This window comes from Ursus americanus, chromosome 1 (genome assembly GCF_024610735.1).
Source record: "Ursus americanus isolate L20-20 chromosome 1, mUrsAme1.1.p, whole genome shotgun sequence".
Classification (NCBI taxonomy): Eukaryota; Metazoa; Chordata; class Mammalia; order Carnivora; family Ursidae; genus Ursus; species Ursus americanus.
The window spans coordinates 99,223,554-99,242,863 of NC_142127.1; positions in this window are offsets into that span (position 1 = coordinate 99,223,554).

Here is a 19,310-nt window from a genome sequence, read left to right on the forward strand (position 1 = left end):
TTGAAAGAGAGAGTGAGAGAGAGAGATCACAAGCAGGAGGAGCTGCAGGGGCAGAGGGAGAAGCAAGCTCCCCACTGAGCCGGGAGTCCAATGTGGGACTCGATCCCAGGACCCTGGGGTCATGACCCGAGCCAAAGGCAGAGGCTTAACCAACTGAGTCACCCAGGCGCCCTAAATGACAGGATATTTAATTATAATAAGGAATTGTTATAAATTTTTCAGTGTGAAAATGACTTTATGTTCAGCGTAAAAGAAGTCCTCATCAGAGATACACACAGAGATAGTTATGGATGAAATGCTGTGATGTCAGGGAGATGGGAAATGGGGAACAGATGGCACAAGGTGGCCATGAGTGGGTCGTTGTGGAACCCGTGTGATTGGGGCATGCTGAGTGCATCACACTCTTCTCTCTACTTTTGTGTTGAAAGAAGACCAGAGCCAGACAGAAGTTACAGCAAGGAAGGCATATTTTATTCTGGAAATATGGCAATGGGGGGAAGAGGGACCTCAGTAAAGAACTCTGAGCTCCATTCTGAATACAAGGACAAGTGTAGATTTATAGTCTAGGAGCAGGGTGGGGTCAGTGGATGGGAAACTACTGAGAGAAAACATGGGGGAAAGGGGAAATTCTGGCTGAACCGACTGGATAAGATTCTTGCTGAAGGCAGGCCAGGGTGAAAGATGTAAGAGGATGGCTGAGGAATTTGATCAGATATCAAGGTTGGTCAGATACCAAAGGTAGAGGATTCTGTAAACTCACCCAGCAGGATTCCCGCTAAACCCGGACTGAAAAGGGCAAGCTCTGGGCCAGAGGAGCCTGGCTGTAATTAGGTCAAGAAGAGAGTCTTTGCCAGTGTATTCTCAACATTTTATTTTTTGTAACATTTTATTTATTTATTTATTTATTTGAGAGAGAGAGAGAACATGAGCTGGGGCAAGGGGCAGAGGGAGAGGGACAAGCAGACTCCCCGCTGAGCAGGGAGCCTGACCCAGGGCTCAATCCCAGGACCCTGAGATCATGACCTGAGCCAAAGGCAGACGTTTAACTTACTGAGCCACCCAGGTGCCCCTGTTCTTGACATTTTAAGTTTCAAATTTATTTTTCAAATTTTAAGTGTTTTAAAAATCCTCCAGTGGTTGGGGGAGCTTACAAGCCCCCTCCTTCTTTGATTGCATCTCCTGCTCGCCCCCCCCCCCAATGCGTTCCAGCTGTGGAGACCTCCCTGCTGTTTCTCACCAGTGCCAGGCACCCTCCACCCTAGGCCTTTGTGCTGGCTGGTCCCTGTGCCTGGCACACTCTTCCCATAGCCCATGGCTGTCTTGAGCTGAAGGAATTTAAAAAACAGCACGTGCGGGAAGGACTCTGTGACCTTCCCCCGAAGCAGGTCATAGACCCTCAGGTGAGAGGTGGTCTCTCTATACCTACAGGAAATGAGCATCCTTATCTCTAAGACACAGATGTCCAATCACATTTTCCTACAACTTTTCATTCTTCCTCAACCCTAGCGTTGAAAGGCTCAGGTTTAACTGCTTCTGCAAGTCTACATTTCCTGATAAAGGCTCCCATGTCACAGTATAAAACTTGTATTAAATAAGGCTCATGCTTTTCTGTTATTAATCTGTTTTTTGGTACAGAGGCCCCAGCCAAGAACTTAGAAGGATAGAAGGAAAGATATTTTTCCTCCTCTACATTTGCCTTCAAGTCTTTGTTTAAATGTAATTTTGCCAATGAGGTCCACCCTGACCACCTGCTTAGAACTGCTACAAACCCCCACTTCTATTCCCACAGCCCTCAGTACTCTCTAAAATGCTGTAAAACTTACTTATTGCTTATGGTGATTATTTATTGCCTGTCTCCTTCCTCCAGCCTGTAAGATCTACCAGCCAGGGATCTCTTTATTTTGTTGTTCACAAACGTACTGCCAGCTCCTATAACAATGGCTGCATATAGAAAGAGTCAATAATATTTTGTTTGAATTGAAAGACAGGGAGAGACAGAAGCAGAGAGGGAGAGAGGGAAGAGATGGGGAGGGAGGAAGAAAGAGTGGGGTAGAGTGTAACATTTTTCTAGAGGAAGGGAGGATGCATCTGGAGGCACTTTTGTTCTACCAGTTTGTTCATTTTATGACCTTGTTTGGTTAGTATCAGAAATAAAAGCAAGAGCAGTCTCTTGGTCTAGTGTATAGGCCGGTCTTAGGATAAGCTCGCCTGAAATGATGCCTCATGCCTGTCAGTCACTTCAAAGGGCTTCGAAGTTACACACCCAGACCCCCTCAGCTCTTTGACCCCAAGTACTCTTAAGGCCCTGCAGTAAGAATTGGCACAGCAACCTCACAGTGTCCGGGGGGGCCCTTCCAAGAGGACACACCCAACAGGCTGACCACAAGCCACAGGGGAAGGACTCCTGTGGGGAGGAAGGTTGGCAAACACCCCTTCTTTGTCACTGTGACCTCTGGGGAGAGCTTCCCAGGGTCAGCCGAGGACCCAGGAAGGGCTGCTATACTGGGGCAGGAAGTCTTTGGCTAACTGTTGGTGGGTGGGGTTTTAAAGTTACCTTCCTCCCCTAGGCTTTCTTTTCCCCCTTCTTCACAAAATGAAGACAAACCACTTTCTCTCTCAGCTTCATCAGAGAATGAAGATGAACAAGGGGTGGGGCCAAAGGGAGCATTAGCAAACCACACGGTGAGGTCTTCTGATGGCCATGGCACCCACTGGTCCCAACGGAAGGGAGAAGGGATGGAAAAGGTGCCTACCTGAGTGTGGGGCTGAATTCTATATAAGCAACTGAGCAGCCAGGCTCTGCCCCGACGCCCCTCCCCCACCCAGTGGGATACCCTCCCCCTCCCCACCAGGCCATATCCTTGCAGCAAGAGGAAGCTGCAGAGCAAGAAACAGTGGCCCTCGGAGTTGGGAATCAGGTCACGAGTTTACCTCATGCAAACCAGCTCCCTGGAAACCTGCAGGGAAGAGATGACTCAACACACACATCCCAGAATCCTCACCGGCTCTTGGCAAGTGCGCCTTCCCCCACCCCCTCAGCCGCAGCTGCGGGGGGGAATGCAATGTGCCTCCTTTCTCTTATTCCTCCTGCACTGTTCGCATGGAGCAGCAAACACAGAAAGACCTTATTCACAGGCTCCATGGCTTGGCCCTCTATTGAAAGCTTTCTGAAAATGCAAATTCCTCAGAAGTGGATTCTTTTCAAACACTTTAAAGTTGCATATTCCCTCTGAGAGCAGTTAGGCTGACCAAGACTTCCATGGGCTGGAGACTCCTTAAAAATAATATTTACGGTTAAAGGAGGAATGTCTGAAACAGCCAGGAAGCAGAACTTCCAGCTGTGAAGTCAGGCTAGACAACAAAAGGCGGTTTCTCTGGGCCTCCCCTCACTGGGGGTGCACAGGTGGGAAGCCTCCTACTTTTGCTGTCTGTGCCCCTCCCCCACCTCGGCCTTGCCTCCTTCATTCAGTACCGCCTTGTGCCAGTGCCCACGTTAGTCCTGGGTGACTGGGGCCCAACAACAAGACAGAATTGTTGCCCGTGAGAAACAGAAAGCCAGTGAGCTAGACAAGCCTCTAAAGGAGGAAACTTTCCCCTCTCCTGGGGCCCTGAGTCTTCCTGCTCCTTTCACTCCATAGAACCCAGAGCTTCTCCTTTCAGCCCCTCCCCAGAGGAGCAGATCCCTGGTGGGATGACTGTTCTGTCAATAAGATTGGGTATTTTAAGTCTTGTATTTGTAGATGAGGCCCCTTCTACCGTGCTTCTGGCTCAACCACCTGCCAGGTCTCATGCGGTGCCCCTCTCTCCCACAGAGGCTGTCCCTGGAGGAGGGGGTGCGCTCTCCTCCCTCAGGCATCAGACAGAATTTAAGCTCAGGTACTGAGGAACACAGGATTCCCTCTCTCTCCCCACTACCTTTCCTACCCCCCACCAAGAGATCACTTGGTTAAAATGGACATTTTTTTACCCTGATTATATACGATTTCATCCCATATATGTGTGACCCATTCTTTTCATTTCTTATGGACATCTTTCCAATAGCTCATTTCAGCAGCTGCATGATGTCCCATCACATGACTGTTTCATAATTGATCAAATGAGACTCTGCCACCCCAAAACATGCCACTTTGGCTTAAGGATTGTTTTGAGGTAAAAGCACTTAAAGAACAGGAGCTCCAGGAAGGGCATTCTGATCTCCCCTTTTGTCTCTCAAAGTAGGAGATTAAAAACTCACATGTGAAAGATGTCCCTCCTCTCCACCGGAGGGAAAGTAACATTCTTATCATCAAGGACAAGTAATTGAGACCTAGAGAATTCTATACACACAGACCTCGTCTAGATACTTCTTACCTTCCTTTAGCCTCCCCGGGCAGTTTAATACTTTCCCCACAGTTGTCTCTCTTTGTTCAACCTGATGGAAAAGTAAGTGCTTTCCACCATTTGTCTGGGTTTTCACTTCCTTTAAAGAGTTCCCATATCATACAAAATGTATATAAACTTGTATGCCTTTCACCTGCTAACTTGCCCTATGTGTCTAATTCTCAGTCTCAGGCAAAGAAACCTTAAAACGGTAGAGGGGAAACGTTGCCTCGCCTACAGTGGCAATGGGTAATGATCCCCATTCTGACAGTGGGCCCACCAGCCCGTCCCTTTCCCAGCATTCCAAGCGAGAGTCCTATGTCACTCTAATTGGACTGCCTTGGATCACATGACCACTGGTGATGGGGACCAGAGGAGTGCGCTGATTGGCTTAGGCCACCCAGGGCCCGGCCACGGGGTGGCCGGAAGTTAGCTTCCCCCGAGTAGGCTGCGCTAGGGAAGGCAGAATATCTGAATGAAAATTAGGTTATTTTAATTAAGGAAGCCTGGAATGCTGGGAAGGCGATCAACACATGTTGGTTCTCAATTGGTTTCTCCTTTTTTTAACAGTTCACCTGCTGATGAATATACAAATTTGTCCAATCTTTCACTTTCATAAATAGTATTACAATGAACATCCCTAAAGATACCTACTTTTTGCATAAGATCCCTTTTCAATGCCACCATCGTCTGATTACCAGACCCTCCCCCCAAACCCTCTTCAGACTTGCCCTATCCCTCTCTCTGTGAGTCTGTGGCCCCAAGATCAAACTTCATTATTACTGACTTCTGTAGCCTGAGTAATGAACACAGAAATGAGTCAGGGTGGCCTTCTAGGGTTGGGACATGTGATGTCCAATTCTCACTCCACAGCAGCCAGTTTTGGTGAGGAAGTACTCCCCTAGGGCCAGAAATCCAGGAAAGATACCCTCATGGGCCCACCTACCATGTCTTTTTAGACTAATTCATTACTCTTCCTTTAAGCCAGGCACATCCTGCCACAGGTTGACCTGGCATCAAATAAAGTATCTCTAGCCCCCTTCCTCTATCCCACCAATGGGAATATAGTGGAAGTCGATAGAAATCTGATGGTGAATGCTATACTCTACTACCAGATCAAGGCGCTCATTCCCTTAGATCCCAGAAGTGTTGGCCCCTGAACGCTGGCAGCTATGTCTGTCTCTGGGAATTGCCCTTGGCTTAAAAAAAGGTATTGTTTCACCCAAGATCATGCCACCTCTCTAGAGGCAAGGTGAACCAAAGATAGGTCTGCAGAGGCAGAAAAGTGTTCCCTTCTTCCCTTCTAGGTTCTTTGGCTGGTCTAATAATTAATTGGCATAAGACAGATTAACAGGAGAAAACAAATTTGATTACATACGTATGGGAGCCCCAGAAACATATGAGACTCCAAGGTAGTCAGGCAGTTGAGGCTTCTGTGCCATGGTGAGCGAAGGAAAGGGGTGGGAGCCTGGGGCTTCAAAGGAGAGGAAGGAAATTCCAAGGAAGATGAGAAGAGCAGATGTTTAGTAATCAAATGTCCCGCCATGCAGATGTCTTTTACATAAAAAGAAGTTATCGCTGATAATAGCTCTCTCTCTGGGCTGGGCCCCCTATGTCCATTATTTTAGGCAGTTAGGGAGAGGTTTAAAAAAAAAAAAAAAGCTTTTCCTGAGTCTCCTGGGACTTGATTACCTTCGGCTCAAAATAATCCACAAGCCGAAGGGGCACATTTGGGATAGCATACTCTGCTCGCCTTCAGGTCCATGTGGGGGTAAAAAGGCTTGGACTCGTGTCTCATTCTGAGAGAACTCTGAAAGACCACCCTAGCTCCAGAGCTCACTATGCGTTCCAGTTATCTACCGCCACACGACAAACCACGCCAAAACTTAGTGGCATAAAACAATGATTTATTGTTTCTCTGGGTTGATGGGGCTCAACGAGGTGGTTCGTGGTATAGCTGGGGTCACTCATACAGCTGATTCAAGCCAGCAGCTTGGTGGGAGCAGGAACACCCACGTTCGTCTCTTATCCTGCAGAGTCCTCTCCACATGAAGTGGCCTGCTATGGGCTTCTTTACACATGGCAGCTGAATCCCAAGGAGGGTTCCAAGAGGACAAGCCCCACTGTGCTGGCCCTGAACAAGTCTCTACTTGAATCATTCTTGCTAATGTCGCGTGAGCCAACACTGAGTCAATATGGACTATATGAGGATGGGAATGTTGGAAGGTTCGGTTGACTGGGGGCCACAATGTCACAATCGACCCCAGTCTGCCCTCCAACTCCTAATAATTCGTATCCACTTACGAAATAGAGTCACCCCTCAAAAGAAACCAAACCAAAACTTCCAAAGTAGTTTTCCATGCCAGCGCCACACTCAGGCCTGAGATCCAGGATCCCGCCATGAAAACTGGATCCGGATGGGGATGATACTTGGCGGTGTGGTTCCTCAGGTGTAGCTCCTCACATTTGGTTTCTTAGGTGCAGAGGCCTATGAACTTCGAAGAGCAGTTACCTCCCCCCCAACACCTGACAAATACTGGCGAGACAGAGACAGGAAAATAAAATAGAAACTCTCTCATCCAAAAGTTGAGGGGAAAGGGAGGCACATAAAATGACGAGCCCACAGCTATAACAAAAAATCTTTCCACGCACTCATTTAGTTGCCTCTCACAGATTTTGGTGTTTTATTTTCACTTTAATTCAAGTAAAATTATTTCCTAATTTCACATGTGTTGCTTTAAGATGTTATGTAGGATCGTGTTGTTAATTCCCATTTTTGAGGACTTTCTGGGTATCGTACTGTTATTGATTCTTAATTTTAATACCTCTGTGGTTGATGACAAATTTAATACCTCAGGTAATGTACTCAGCTTGTGTTCAATCCTTTGAAATTTATTGAGACTTGTTTTGTGGGCCAGCATATGGTCTATCTTGGTGAATGTTCTGTATGCTTTTTTTATGCAATCCGAAAATCTCTGCTTTTTACATAAAAGCATTTAGTTCATTGATATTAAATAACTATTAACATGGTTGGATTTAAGTCTACCATCTTGGTTTAGTTTTTTATTTGTCCCTGAAGTTGGTTTTTTTCTCTCTTTATCCTTCTCCGCCACACTTTGGGCGAACTGAATATGGCATTAACTCATCTATTAGCTTTTTAGCTTCTTAATGTTGTTTCTAGAGGTTGTTTTCCTAGAAACTGAAACATGCATCTTTAACTTATCCACGGTGTTGAATTTCAGCCAGCCTGCCACCCCCACATGTCACTTCCTCTCTGTGGACTGTCTGTCTCTCACACACACCATTTCTATGGTCCTGGAGTCTGTTTATTCATGCATTTGCTCACTTACTGAGCACCAGGATAGGGCAGGAAGAGGGTACCAGGTCTCAAGCAAGGCATGAATAGAAAGGGAGTTGGCTCCTTCCACCACCAGAAATGACAAGGTGATGCAATCATTAAGACCCACATGAGATCATGCTGTCCCTGTAGAAAGGGAGGTCCCTTGTAAGGATGAAGCCAGACGCGTTCTTCAGTCATCTCCCGAGTGGTTCTGGTCAGCTAGATCTGAGCAAGTCGGGCTTTGTGTACAAAAGGCCCAGCCAAAGTCATTGAGCTAGAAAAGCCAGAAAGATTCCCAGTGATGTGGGGTCAATTTTCCACATTAGTGCATCTGAGGATGACTTAAGAGCATCTTGAAAACATCAAGGCACAGGTTTAGTGTAAGGTTGTGGGCAGAAGTACTTTTTATAATCGCATGAAAGTTTGCAACATGGGGCGCCTGGGTGGCTCAGTCAGTTAAGCATCTGCCTTTGGCTCAGGTCATGATCCCAGGGTCCTGGGATTGAGCCCGCGTCAGGCTCCCTGCTCAGCGAGAAGCCTGCTTCTCCCTCTCCTCCCCACTCATGCTCTCTCTCTCTATCTCTGTCACTATCTCTGTCTCTCTCTCTCAAATAAAGAAATGAAATCTTTGAAAGAAAAAGTTTGCAATATGAGGGCACTGATTAATATAAATTAGAGTTAATCATATACATAATACTATTTGGCCTTTTGAAATGATGATGTCAGTCTGTAGATGTTGACATGGAAAGATATCCAAAATATATGGTGCAGTGAGCAAAGCAGGTATCAGGACACTCTGCACTGTGTGATACCATTTGCATAAATGTGTTACGGGCTGTGACATGTATAGTAGGAAGCACAGAGTAGAGACTGTCTAGTTTTGAAAATGCTATGTTCCAGCAGGGCATAACACAGTGATTTACACATAGTAGGCACTCAATAAATATTTGGTGAATATAACAAGCACTTTGTTTAAAATTTGGAAAGCTAATCCCCTTAATAATAAGAAACTGGGCAATACTTTTTTCTTTTTTATTGTCCCTATTTTCTGTTTTTTTTTTCCTACAAGAAACATGATGGGTAGAGGATTATAACCGCTACCTCAAAATTATCCCAGAATGAATCCATAAATTCTCCTATACACACTATTTTTTTTCTTTTATTTTTATTTACTTTTTTAGAGGGGGGAGGGGCAGAGGGAGAGAGAGAATCTCAAGGAGGATCCACCCTGAGCCCAATACAGGGCTCAATCTCACGACCCTGAGATCATGACCTGAGCCGAAACCAAGAGTCAGACACTTAACTGACTGAGCCACCCAGGTGCCCCTGCAAACACACTGTTTTTAGGTTTCTATTGTATGTGTTGGTGGCTGAGGTTGCTCGCCCTTCCTTGACTACAGATTGGTCTTTTCAAGTTTGCTTCTAAGACAAACCAGTGACTTCTGGAGGTTGATTTGTCTGACATCCATAGTGAAGAGGGAAAAAAAAGTGTAAAAACTCAAAATGCTTGGAATTCTTGTTAGAGGATTATAACACTGAAGGAGGACATGAGTTTCTGAATTCCATTCCACTATCCAGAGAATAAAGATAAGTACATAACGATTGTGTCAGGTATTAAGTAAACATCAGGTGAAAGAAGAGGAGTTTCAAAAGAATGCAAATGGATGAAAATTCTTCCTACCACCTTGATCACAAGAGTGGTGACAAGTGATTGTTCTCAAAGACTGAAATGAAAACTGCAAACACAGTAAAATCCCTGAGCTCCCAGATTAGAGAACAGCACAGAGTTCGGTACAAGGGTCCAAGTGAAAATATAACATTTTAAATATTTTATGTGTATCTTTGTTTTTATCTTTCCCTGACTAAAAATAAAGAGAAAACATTTAAGCTTGCTTAAAAAATATACCAGTAAAATACTTTTTTAAAAAAGTCACAGGAAAGGGGCGCCTGGGTGGCTCAGTAGGTTAAGCATCTGCCTTCAGCTCAGATCATGATCTCAGGGTCCTGGGATTGAGCCCCGCCTGCAAAGGGCTCCCTGCTCAGCGGGGAGTCTGCTTCTCCCTCTCCCTCTGCCCCTCCCCACCCATTCATGCACAGGCAGCCGCGCTTTCTCTCTCTCAAATAAATAAGTAAACCTTTTTTTAAAAAAAGTCACAGGAGGGGCGCCTCGGTGGCGCAGTCGTTAAGCATCTGCCTTCGGCTCAGGGCGTGATCCCGGCGTTCTGGGATGGAGCCCTACATCAGGCTATGAGCCTGCTTCTTCCTCTCCCACACCCCCTGCTTGTGTTCCCTCTCTAGCTGGCTGGCTGTCTGTCAAATAAATAAATAAAATCTTAAAAAAAAAAAGTCACAGGAAACATTAGGAAGGTTGGGAAAATTAGGTTAGGAGAAATAATGTGAAGCCAGAGATAAGATTAATACACAAAATGCTTACCATGAAAATCCTCTACATTTACTAGATATGGGCCACATTTTGACTCTGAGCTTCCTAGCAGCTCATGCAAAGAAGGAAACAAGGCCAGCCATATTACAGTGTTTGTTAGATATAAATAAATCTGTTGCTTAATTCTAAGACCAGAAAGGAATTTCTTCCATATGCTTCCATACAGAGGGCTTATGTAATATAGCAAGCAAGGCCCTAAAAACATCCTTATTGTAAATAAAACAATGAGTGCCACAGGGTTGATGTCAACAGTCGAGGACAGTCGTCCTTCTTCAAGTCAGTGGCATGGCTCCATGTGGGTTCAAACAAAACAACCCGAGGCACCTAAGGGCAGAGAGCATGTGATCATCCGAGATGTAGTATTTAATCCCAAAGTAAATGCTAACGAGGGCTGGAGCCCTCATGCATGATTGAATGTGTAACTGCCATTCAGACAAGTCTTCCTAAATGTTGTTTAATTCAACCGAATGTTTGCTAAGTATCAACAAGAGTGAGTTTGCGGTCGTGGCTCCGATCTGACAAGGACCCTTAATATTCTATGTTGCCAGTTAAGTGCAGACCTCAATGTTTAAAGAGGCTTCTGAGCTGGGGGCAGGGTTAACAACCACTTCTGAAAGTCAAGGAGTCTGAAAAGAGGTCTCCTCCAGATGTCCCCCCACAGAGGGGGGCCAGGCAGGACCAGGCAGGGTCATTTTGGTTTCATCCTCACACACAAATTCTTAGGCTAGTATTCCTGACCTTTTCAGGTCCAAGAACCATTTTTAATCCACCCCCCTGGAACATGTTTAATAATTATAACTTTGGAACTGGTTGATCGAAGAATATATAAAATAACAGACTTCTTAATAATTATGCATGTAATAAGATATAGGAAAAATTTGTAACTATGTATGGTAACTGATGTTAACTAGAATTATCATGATTATTTTGAAATATATACAAATAGTGAATCATTATGTTGTATACCTGAAACTAATATGTTACATGTCAACTGTACCTCAATAAAGAAGAAAGAGGAAAGAAGGAGAGAAAGAAAGAAAGAAAGAAGGAGAGAAAGAAAGAAAGAAAGAAAGAAAGAAAGAAAGAAAGAAAGAAAGAAAGAACCTAACTACATAGATAAGCAATAAGTGAAGATAAAAATCACCAATATTTTGGCTGCCCAGCCTCTATTCCTCTCTATGGAAGCCAAAGGTGAATCAAATATTCTCTCATTCAGCTTCTTTATAACTAGTACATCATCCTGTAACCTAAAGTTAGCCAATTAGGTGCTCCTGCCAAGGACTTTGAATTGTGAAGGAGTGATGCAAAGGCCCTGTGGTCAATCAGATAATATTCACAGTGACTGCAGCAGAGTTCAGAGTTTAACAGCATAAGCCTAAGGGGCCAGCAGCAATAATGCCAGGTCCACCTTCCCAGGCAGACTGTTATTGAGAGGATACTGCCATCAAAGAGGTTTCTCTGATTTCAGCAGAAGGTCCCAGAGTGGCAGAGTGGCTTCTCTGATGTGTCAGTTCACAGCCCCTTGAATTGAATGGAGACTGGGTCCCCTTGAAAAAAAACCATGTGATAACATCAAAAATGTATTCTGCCTATCTTACTCCTGCTTTCCCTATAGGGGATTTGACCACATGTCAGGGAAACTGTGCCCTGGAGAAAGGAATGAATCAGAACTTTCAGGAGATTTGGGACACGGGTCAAACCAACAGTAATCCTAGGGGGACCAGAACACCACCAGGTTGAGTGATAAATGGAGTTTTGGTTGGAGACCTACTCATAGTAGGACTGTTGGAATCCTGGACCCATTATTTCTCCGGTGTCTCGGGGTTGGATTGAAATAGATATTCTAAACCTCAGGCAGAATCCACACATTGGTTCTATGACCCAAAAGTAAGGGCTATTATGATGGGAAAGGCAAGGGAGAAGCCCCTGGAATCCCCCTTCCCAACAAACAGCAAATCTGAAGGGAAATAAAAGCCCAGAAGGGAGTACTGTTATTAGTATCCCTGAGAATGAGTCAAAGGGGTGTGTGTGCGCGTGTGTTTGTGTATGTGTGTGTGCATGTGTGTGTGCGTGTGTTGGGGGGATGATTTCTCTTACAGTCCTACATAACTCTCCCATCGAACCAGTGGAGAAGAAGTGGACCCAGCAAGTCTTTCCCATTTTGCTTCTAGACTTTGGGCTGGATGGGCCTTGACCATCTCACAGCCCTATGGGACATCATGGTGGTTCATTGCATTGATGATATTGTGCTTAGACTCAATGAGGTGCCTTAGATGCTCTCATAGTACACGGGTTCACTGAGTTTCCCCAAATATTATCAACAATTCATAGAAAGATATTGATTGTCTTGGCTTTTCCCTCACAATGACAAGATGGCTGCCACAGGTCCAAATATCAAATCCACACAACAGTGTCCCAAACAAGAAGGAAGAGGATGGGCTAAAAAGGACTGTTGGCTTTTCCTATTCAGGAAAGAAAATCTTCCCCCAGAAGTCTCTCCAGGGGACTTCCTCTTGTGTTGGAGTGGCTAGAATTGAGTCACACACCCACCCCAAGACCAATCAGCAACGAAGAGGAGTGGGGGTGTCATAGGTGGCTTAATCTACTATTGATTCAACCTCCATCCCTTTGTAACAAACTCAGGGCTCAGTGAGCATGGAGTGGCAGTGAGTCCTGGCTGTTACAGCCAGTACCCTTGTCCTGTCACTGTCTAGTTCAAAACCAACCTAAATTGTCCTTGAAGCCACAGAAATCATCCTTGTAAGAGAATGATGGCATAACTTCCACATCTGTGCTGCCCAATATGATAGCCACTAACTACCTGTGGCTATTTAAATTTAACTTAAAATTAATTAAAATTAAATAAAAAATTAAAAACAGTGCCTCGGTCACAATAGCCACATATCAAGTGCTCAATAACCATCTATGGCTCATGGCTACCATCCCGGACAGCACAGACTTAAGGTACTTTCTTCATCACAGAAAGTTCTATTGGCAAGCACTGCTTCTGCCGCCAGTGGTTAAGTGATAAGAGGCTTCTTCTAAAGCTATGAGGTGAGGGTTTCACTGTCTCCCCCAGTGTCATGCCACACTCTCAAGTCATTGCAACACCCCCTCGCCTTTGCCCAGCACAGCCTGAGAATGGGGAGCTGAGCAGTCTTGAAGCTGGTAATCACAGAGCTTCCTGACCCGCGGAACCACATTTAACATACAGATCTGGCGAAGAAACCCGAGTTTTGGGGCACTCACTAGGATCCTGATTGAATCCTCCATTCATGTCTCTGGGCAGGAGAGGTGCTGGCCAGGAGCTGATCTGAACAAATAATGTCATCATAAGATTAATATTTAATGGTGACCCTGTCCTACTCCAGGCCCCCTGGAAAGAGCAATCATGAAGTCACCCACTGCACATATCCCCAAAACACACATTCTTTCTAGATCTCATCAGCCGGGGACGAAGGGGCGGTAGAAGGTGTGCAGAATGAGACATACAGGTACCCGGGCAGGGAGTCCATGGTGAGCGCTGGCTCTCAGGCCCACCGCAGGGACGCAGCTGACATTCTACTGGATTGTCTATAAAGGGCTGTGCATGCTGAGCTCTGGCTGAGGAAGTGGGATGCCTCCTGCCATAACCCCCCATCCACTCGAACCTTAAGAGGCCTGACAATTAAGGGGCCAGCTTGAGTGAGGTTGGTACATTCATACCCTGGGGGAGGTGAAGGCCCCATTCAGCTCTCAGAGACCACAGCCACTTCCCGGCCATTCTCAGCCAGTGCCATTCTCCTGCAAGATGGGATCTCGGGGGACTCATGCTCAAACTCTAACTCGCCCTGGCCAGGGGAGTTTTAAGGGAGGACCAGCCTGAGTGGCTTCGAGGTCACCCTACGTCATTGCAGCCCAGGTCAGCTGCCGCTCCCCTCCCTGCTGTGCCAGAGGCTTGGATGCCAACGGATCCCCACAAAGTCACCTTGAGGCCCAGGCCGGGGCAGAAGGTGCAGACAGCCTCTCCGGGGTCACAGGCTGAAGCTGCATTTGGCCAACGTTGCACCAGGGGGAAGATGCAGACATGCTGGCAATGCTCAGGCGAGCTTGTCACCTGCTCCCGGGTGCCAGGCAGAGCTGGCTGGTGTCCCCGCTTTTGCAAGGATGTTCTTTCAGCTGTTACTCCCAGGTCTCCCACCTGTGCCCCAGAAGAGGGGGGGATGGGGTCGGATGCTCGAGCACAGGCTGAGTGCGCGTTTCTGCAGATGGAGGATCGCCTTTCTGCCCCCCAATTCCCTCAGCCTGTGCAGGTGTGCCCTGCGGGGGGCTGCCCACCTCCGCTCCTGATGCCACTGACCCATCCTGGGCCCAGCGAGTGTACAGTGGGGATTAGAGCTAGGGCCTTTCTGCCTGGCCATCTTCACAGACCTTCATTAGACCTTCATTTCCCTAAAGTTCAGGTGAAACTGAGCTGCTTGACCCTCATATGAGCACCAGCTGTCACAGAGATCTGCATTCCCAGTACCCCGATAGGAACCATCGGCCAGGTAGGCGATGAGGGGAGCAGAACACATCACCCCAAAATGTGCCACTGTGGCCTGTGGATTGTTTGAGCTGAAGGCAATCAAGATCCAAGACTCAGGAAAAGCCTGACCCAGAAAGAGAGCTATTACCAGAGATCGATCGATCTTTCTTTCTTTCTTTCTTTCTTTCTTTCTTTCTTTCTTTCTTTCTTTCATCAGAGAGACTTAACTGCATGGCAGGGCCAACATCTGGTTACCAAACATCTGCTCTTCTCATCTTCCTGTGACTTGTCCTCCTCCCTTTGGAGCCCAGGCCCCTGTTCCGTTCTTCAGCTCAGGATGGCATGTGAGCCTCCATTGCCCCGCTGCCTTTGAGTCTTATGTCTTTGCGGGGTGGCAGTATGGATGTAATTAAATTTATTTTGCTCCTGTTAATCTGTCTTATGTCAATTTAATTATTAGACCAGCCAAAGAATCTAGAAGGGAAGAAAGGAAACTGTTCCACCCTTGGGGCACCTATGGTGGCTCAGTCGGTTGGGCTTCTGCCTTCAGCTCAGGTCATGATCCCGGGGTTCTGGGATCAAGCCCATGTCGGGCTCCCTGCTCAGTGGGGAGCCTGCTTCACCCTCTTCCTCTGCCTGCCCTGCCTGCCCTGTCACTACCCCTGCTTATGCTCTCTCTCTCACTCTCTCTGTCAAATGAATAAATAATATCTTAAAAAAAAAAAAAAGGAAATGTTCCACCCCCAAGAACAAGGAAATGAAGTCCGAGTACAGCGGTGCCCTCGGGGTCATCCAGCATCCAGGACTCAGCACAGGGGACGGGGGCTGCTCCACCATCCTGCCCACAGGGCCCTGTCAGACCCAGTCTGGAAACTCCCTCCCACCCCAGACTCTGTCCTCTCTGGGTCCTGGGGACTCCCCCCAGCTTCCTTCCCCTTCATGGTCTTCCTCACACTGAAGATCTTTCTCCCCCTGTAGGGCTCCCCGGGAGCCCAAACACTGTCCCCAGGTCCCACCTTCCTCAAAGCTCCAAAAACAATTGTTTTAGTGGAGAAGAGGGAAAAGGAAAGACAGTGAAGGAAGAGCGATGGGAAAGGGGAAAAAGCGAAGGGGCAGGGGAAGGGAGAAGAGGAGTGGAGGGGAGGAGGGGAAGGAGGGAGGGAGGAGGGGAAGGAGGGAGGGAGGAGGGGGTAGAAGGCAGAGGAGAGAAGAGGGAGGGAAAGGTAGAGGGGAGGAGGAAGAAGGAAGAATAGCATGAAAGACCAGGAGAAAAGAAGACAAAGGAGGTACCCAAAACCAAACCGAAATCACTCCTTCTTTTCCAAGTCAGTACGTTTCTGTCACGCTTCCCACCAAGTTCTGCCTGAGGGACCACAGAGAAGCAAATTGTTTCAGAAATCCCAGTTTCACTTTACATCTTCATCAAAAACCAGAGAAATCAGAAAAAGCCTATTTGTTTAATGATATTTTCAAGGGCGTGGGTACAGAGGAGGAAAAAACCCATCTTGGCCTCCTGCCCCCCCCCCCTTTTAACGTCTTTGTAGTTTCCTGTTAATTTAATACCTGAACCTTTGCCATGTAAATAACACAGGTAAAGATAAACTACACCGGCCCTGGACTCCGACCTTTGTTGAACACCCACCCCCTCTCTGATTCATCCTCTATCCCATCATTGGAAGGTTTGAAATTGTTACCTGGAAACTTAAAACCTGGAGAATAAATAGCTCAAGGCAGAGTGTGTTGGTTTTATTTATTATTATTATTATTTTATTTTAATAAGAGAGTGAGCACAAGCAGGGGGAGCTGCAGGCAGAGGGAGAAGCAGGCTCCTCACTGAGCAAGGAGCCCAATGCGGGACTCAATGCCTGGACCCTGGGATCATAACCTGAGCCGAAGGCAGACGCACTGAGCCACCCAGGTGTCCCAGGTGCTGGTTTTAGACAAGCCTTGTGAGACAGTCCAAAACTCAGAGCGGTTCTCTGACCGGCTGCTGTGTCTTCCCCTCTACCTCAAAGAGGTGACCTAGATGGGCTCAATTCCCTTTCCATTCACTTGGGAGGATTCCCAGCAGCTCCGTCACCTCTGCAGCTTGTATGTACCAGGCTGTGCTCTCCCGCCCCTGCCCTGCACCATTTACTCAGACAAGAGCGAGTTAAACAAGTGATTGAATCCCTCTTACTCTCGTTGGGCATGCCTGTATTTCTTTCTTTTCTTGTTGGAGGGCTTCCTCTAACGGTGTTTTTGAAGAGGGGCTTTATGTGAAACACCTTCTGATCCTTAAGTACCTGATAATTTAGCCAGAAATCAAAATCTAGGTTCAAAGTTCTTTCTCCGTAATATTTTAAAATATTATTCAACTATCCTCTTAAATCCAGTGTTACTGTTAAGAAATCTGAGTCAATCTGATTTTTGTTCCTTCTTCAGCCCTCTGCTATCCAGGTGCCTGGAATACAGATGTGATGACTGGTGCTTTCACTGCCAGTTTGGATTATGAAGATGAGATGGGGGAATAGTGATCTGGATTGAAACCTGAGGCCTCAAAGAACTGGTAATACTAGAGTACTCTGTCAGCCATGAACAGTCCACCTCCAGAATTTTACAAAAGGGAAAAATAAATATTCATCGTGTTTGGAGTCCGTTTATTACTAGCTGTTTTTTGGAGTCTGTATTATTGGTATCTGAAATGAATCTTAATTCATGTATTATGTAAATCTGCTTTGTTTTAAACTTTCCAGAATTCTGATTTATTTTCCCAGTGATCTATGTTCTCTGGGGTATCAGCTACCTTGGCTACCTTCAAAGAGGCTAAAGCCTAAATTCTACCTTGTGTCCTCCTGGGGAGCTCTAAGAAGGGGGAAAGGGTGGTGGGGACAGGGGAATTGCCTCTGGCATTACGCGTAAATTGGGCTACCCCCAGGTGCCTCTGACCCCCCAAAACTTACCAGACACCTTTCTCAGGGAACTTCTGGGCACTCTCCCCTGACCACTAGTCTTCATGAGCTAGTTCATGGGGTTGGAATGCCCTGATCCAGGACGGGGCAAGAAGGGCCAGGACTTCTAGGGGCTGCCGGGTCCAGGCCTTCTATGTTTCTAACCCCAGCGTGATGTTACCGTTCCTGGCTAGTGCAACTATTTTCTGCCTCAGAGCACCATGGCAGTGATGGCGATAAGGCTGGAGCTGGGGGGCTGGGGGGCTGGGGGACTGGGGCTGAGGCTGGGCAATGATCTATCCAAGCCAACGTAGACAGAGAAACGTACATGTTCATTACAAGACACTCACTCAGCCTATCCCCTTCTATAGCACCCAGGCCTCATGTGTGAGGGGCTGCTGTTTACTTCCCAAACTCCATGACCTAACCACCTGCTGCTTCACTGGAGGTAGGATATGGGGGAGGGGGACAGGTTCTCATGGTTTTTACATTCATTTCTTAATCCTCATCAAAGTCCCTCTTGCTTCTGTGGCATCTTCAGGACTGTACCCACAGGAAGGGACCAGCATCTCCAGTACGTGACCATTTTGTCAGCCACGCATTACTTTTCTCATAGCACCAATCACCAACTGAAGTTGTTATTTGTGTGTTTATTTGTTTGTCTCTCTGTCTCCCAGCGCTCCCTAGAACAACCCCTCCATGAAGGCAGGAATTTGGCGTGTTCCCAGCTGTCTCCTCAGCACTGGGCACAGTACAGGGCAGAAATGTTCAATAAATACAAGACAAGAGCTGGTGTTAGAACCCAACCCTGATTCTGGCACAGGGCTTCTTGCTCCAAATCTGGGGCTTTTCCCACCCAAGCCCCTGGATCTCTGCCCTGAGCAAAGACCATACACAGAAGGAAGAGGTTTATATTAACTAGACTCGCAACAAAGATACAGGGTCCTTACTCCAAACAGTGGCTAAATCACCTGCTGGATAACTAGACTTAGAGCAGTGCTGCTTGTACATCTCCAAGCCCCACTGCTTGCACACAGTAGGTGTTCAAAAAAGGTGTGTTTCTCCAGGAGGAGATATTTCAGCATAATTATAGGGGACAGGAGATAGGGTAACTGAAGAGCAGATTGGAGGTTATATGGAGAAGGAGAGAGCTGAGCATGAATGTGCTCTTGACCCAAAGGGGTCTTGGGTCTATACAGTGTAACAGAGCAGAAGTAAAGAGCTTTGACCAGCACTGCCCAATGCTGCAAGCATGAATCACATGCAGCTATTTGCATTTAATTAACATTAAGTCAAATGCAAAATTCAGCTCCTCAGTTGCACTAGCCAGATTTCAAGTAATAATAGCCACACGTGGCTTGTGGCGGCTGCATTGGACAGTATAGATAATATAAAACATTGTCATCATCAAAGAATGATGATGACATCAGACGAAGCTGACCTAGACCCTTAGAATTAAAGGAAACGCATCTCTGCTTCTAACATGGCTTACTGACATCCTCTTGTCACCCCCTTTACCACCAGTTCCCCCCCCCCCCCAGATCTGAGCACCATCAGTGCCCCACATCTGCCTTCCTAAGTTTTCTGCTCTACAGGGAGTAATGCTGTCTGTCTTCTTGGTTTTCACCCCCCCCCCCAGTGCCCAGGGCACCACCCCGTGGGTAATAAGTATTTGTGGAAATAAGGAGCCCTCGATTAGCTTTTGTTAAATGCTGAAGGGCCAAAAGGTGA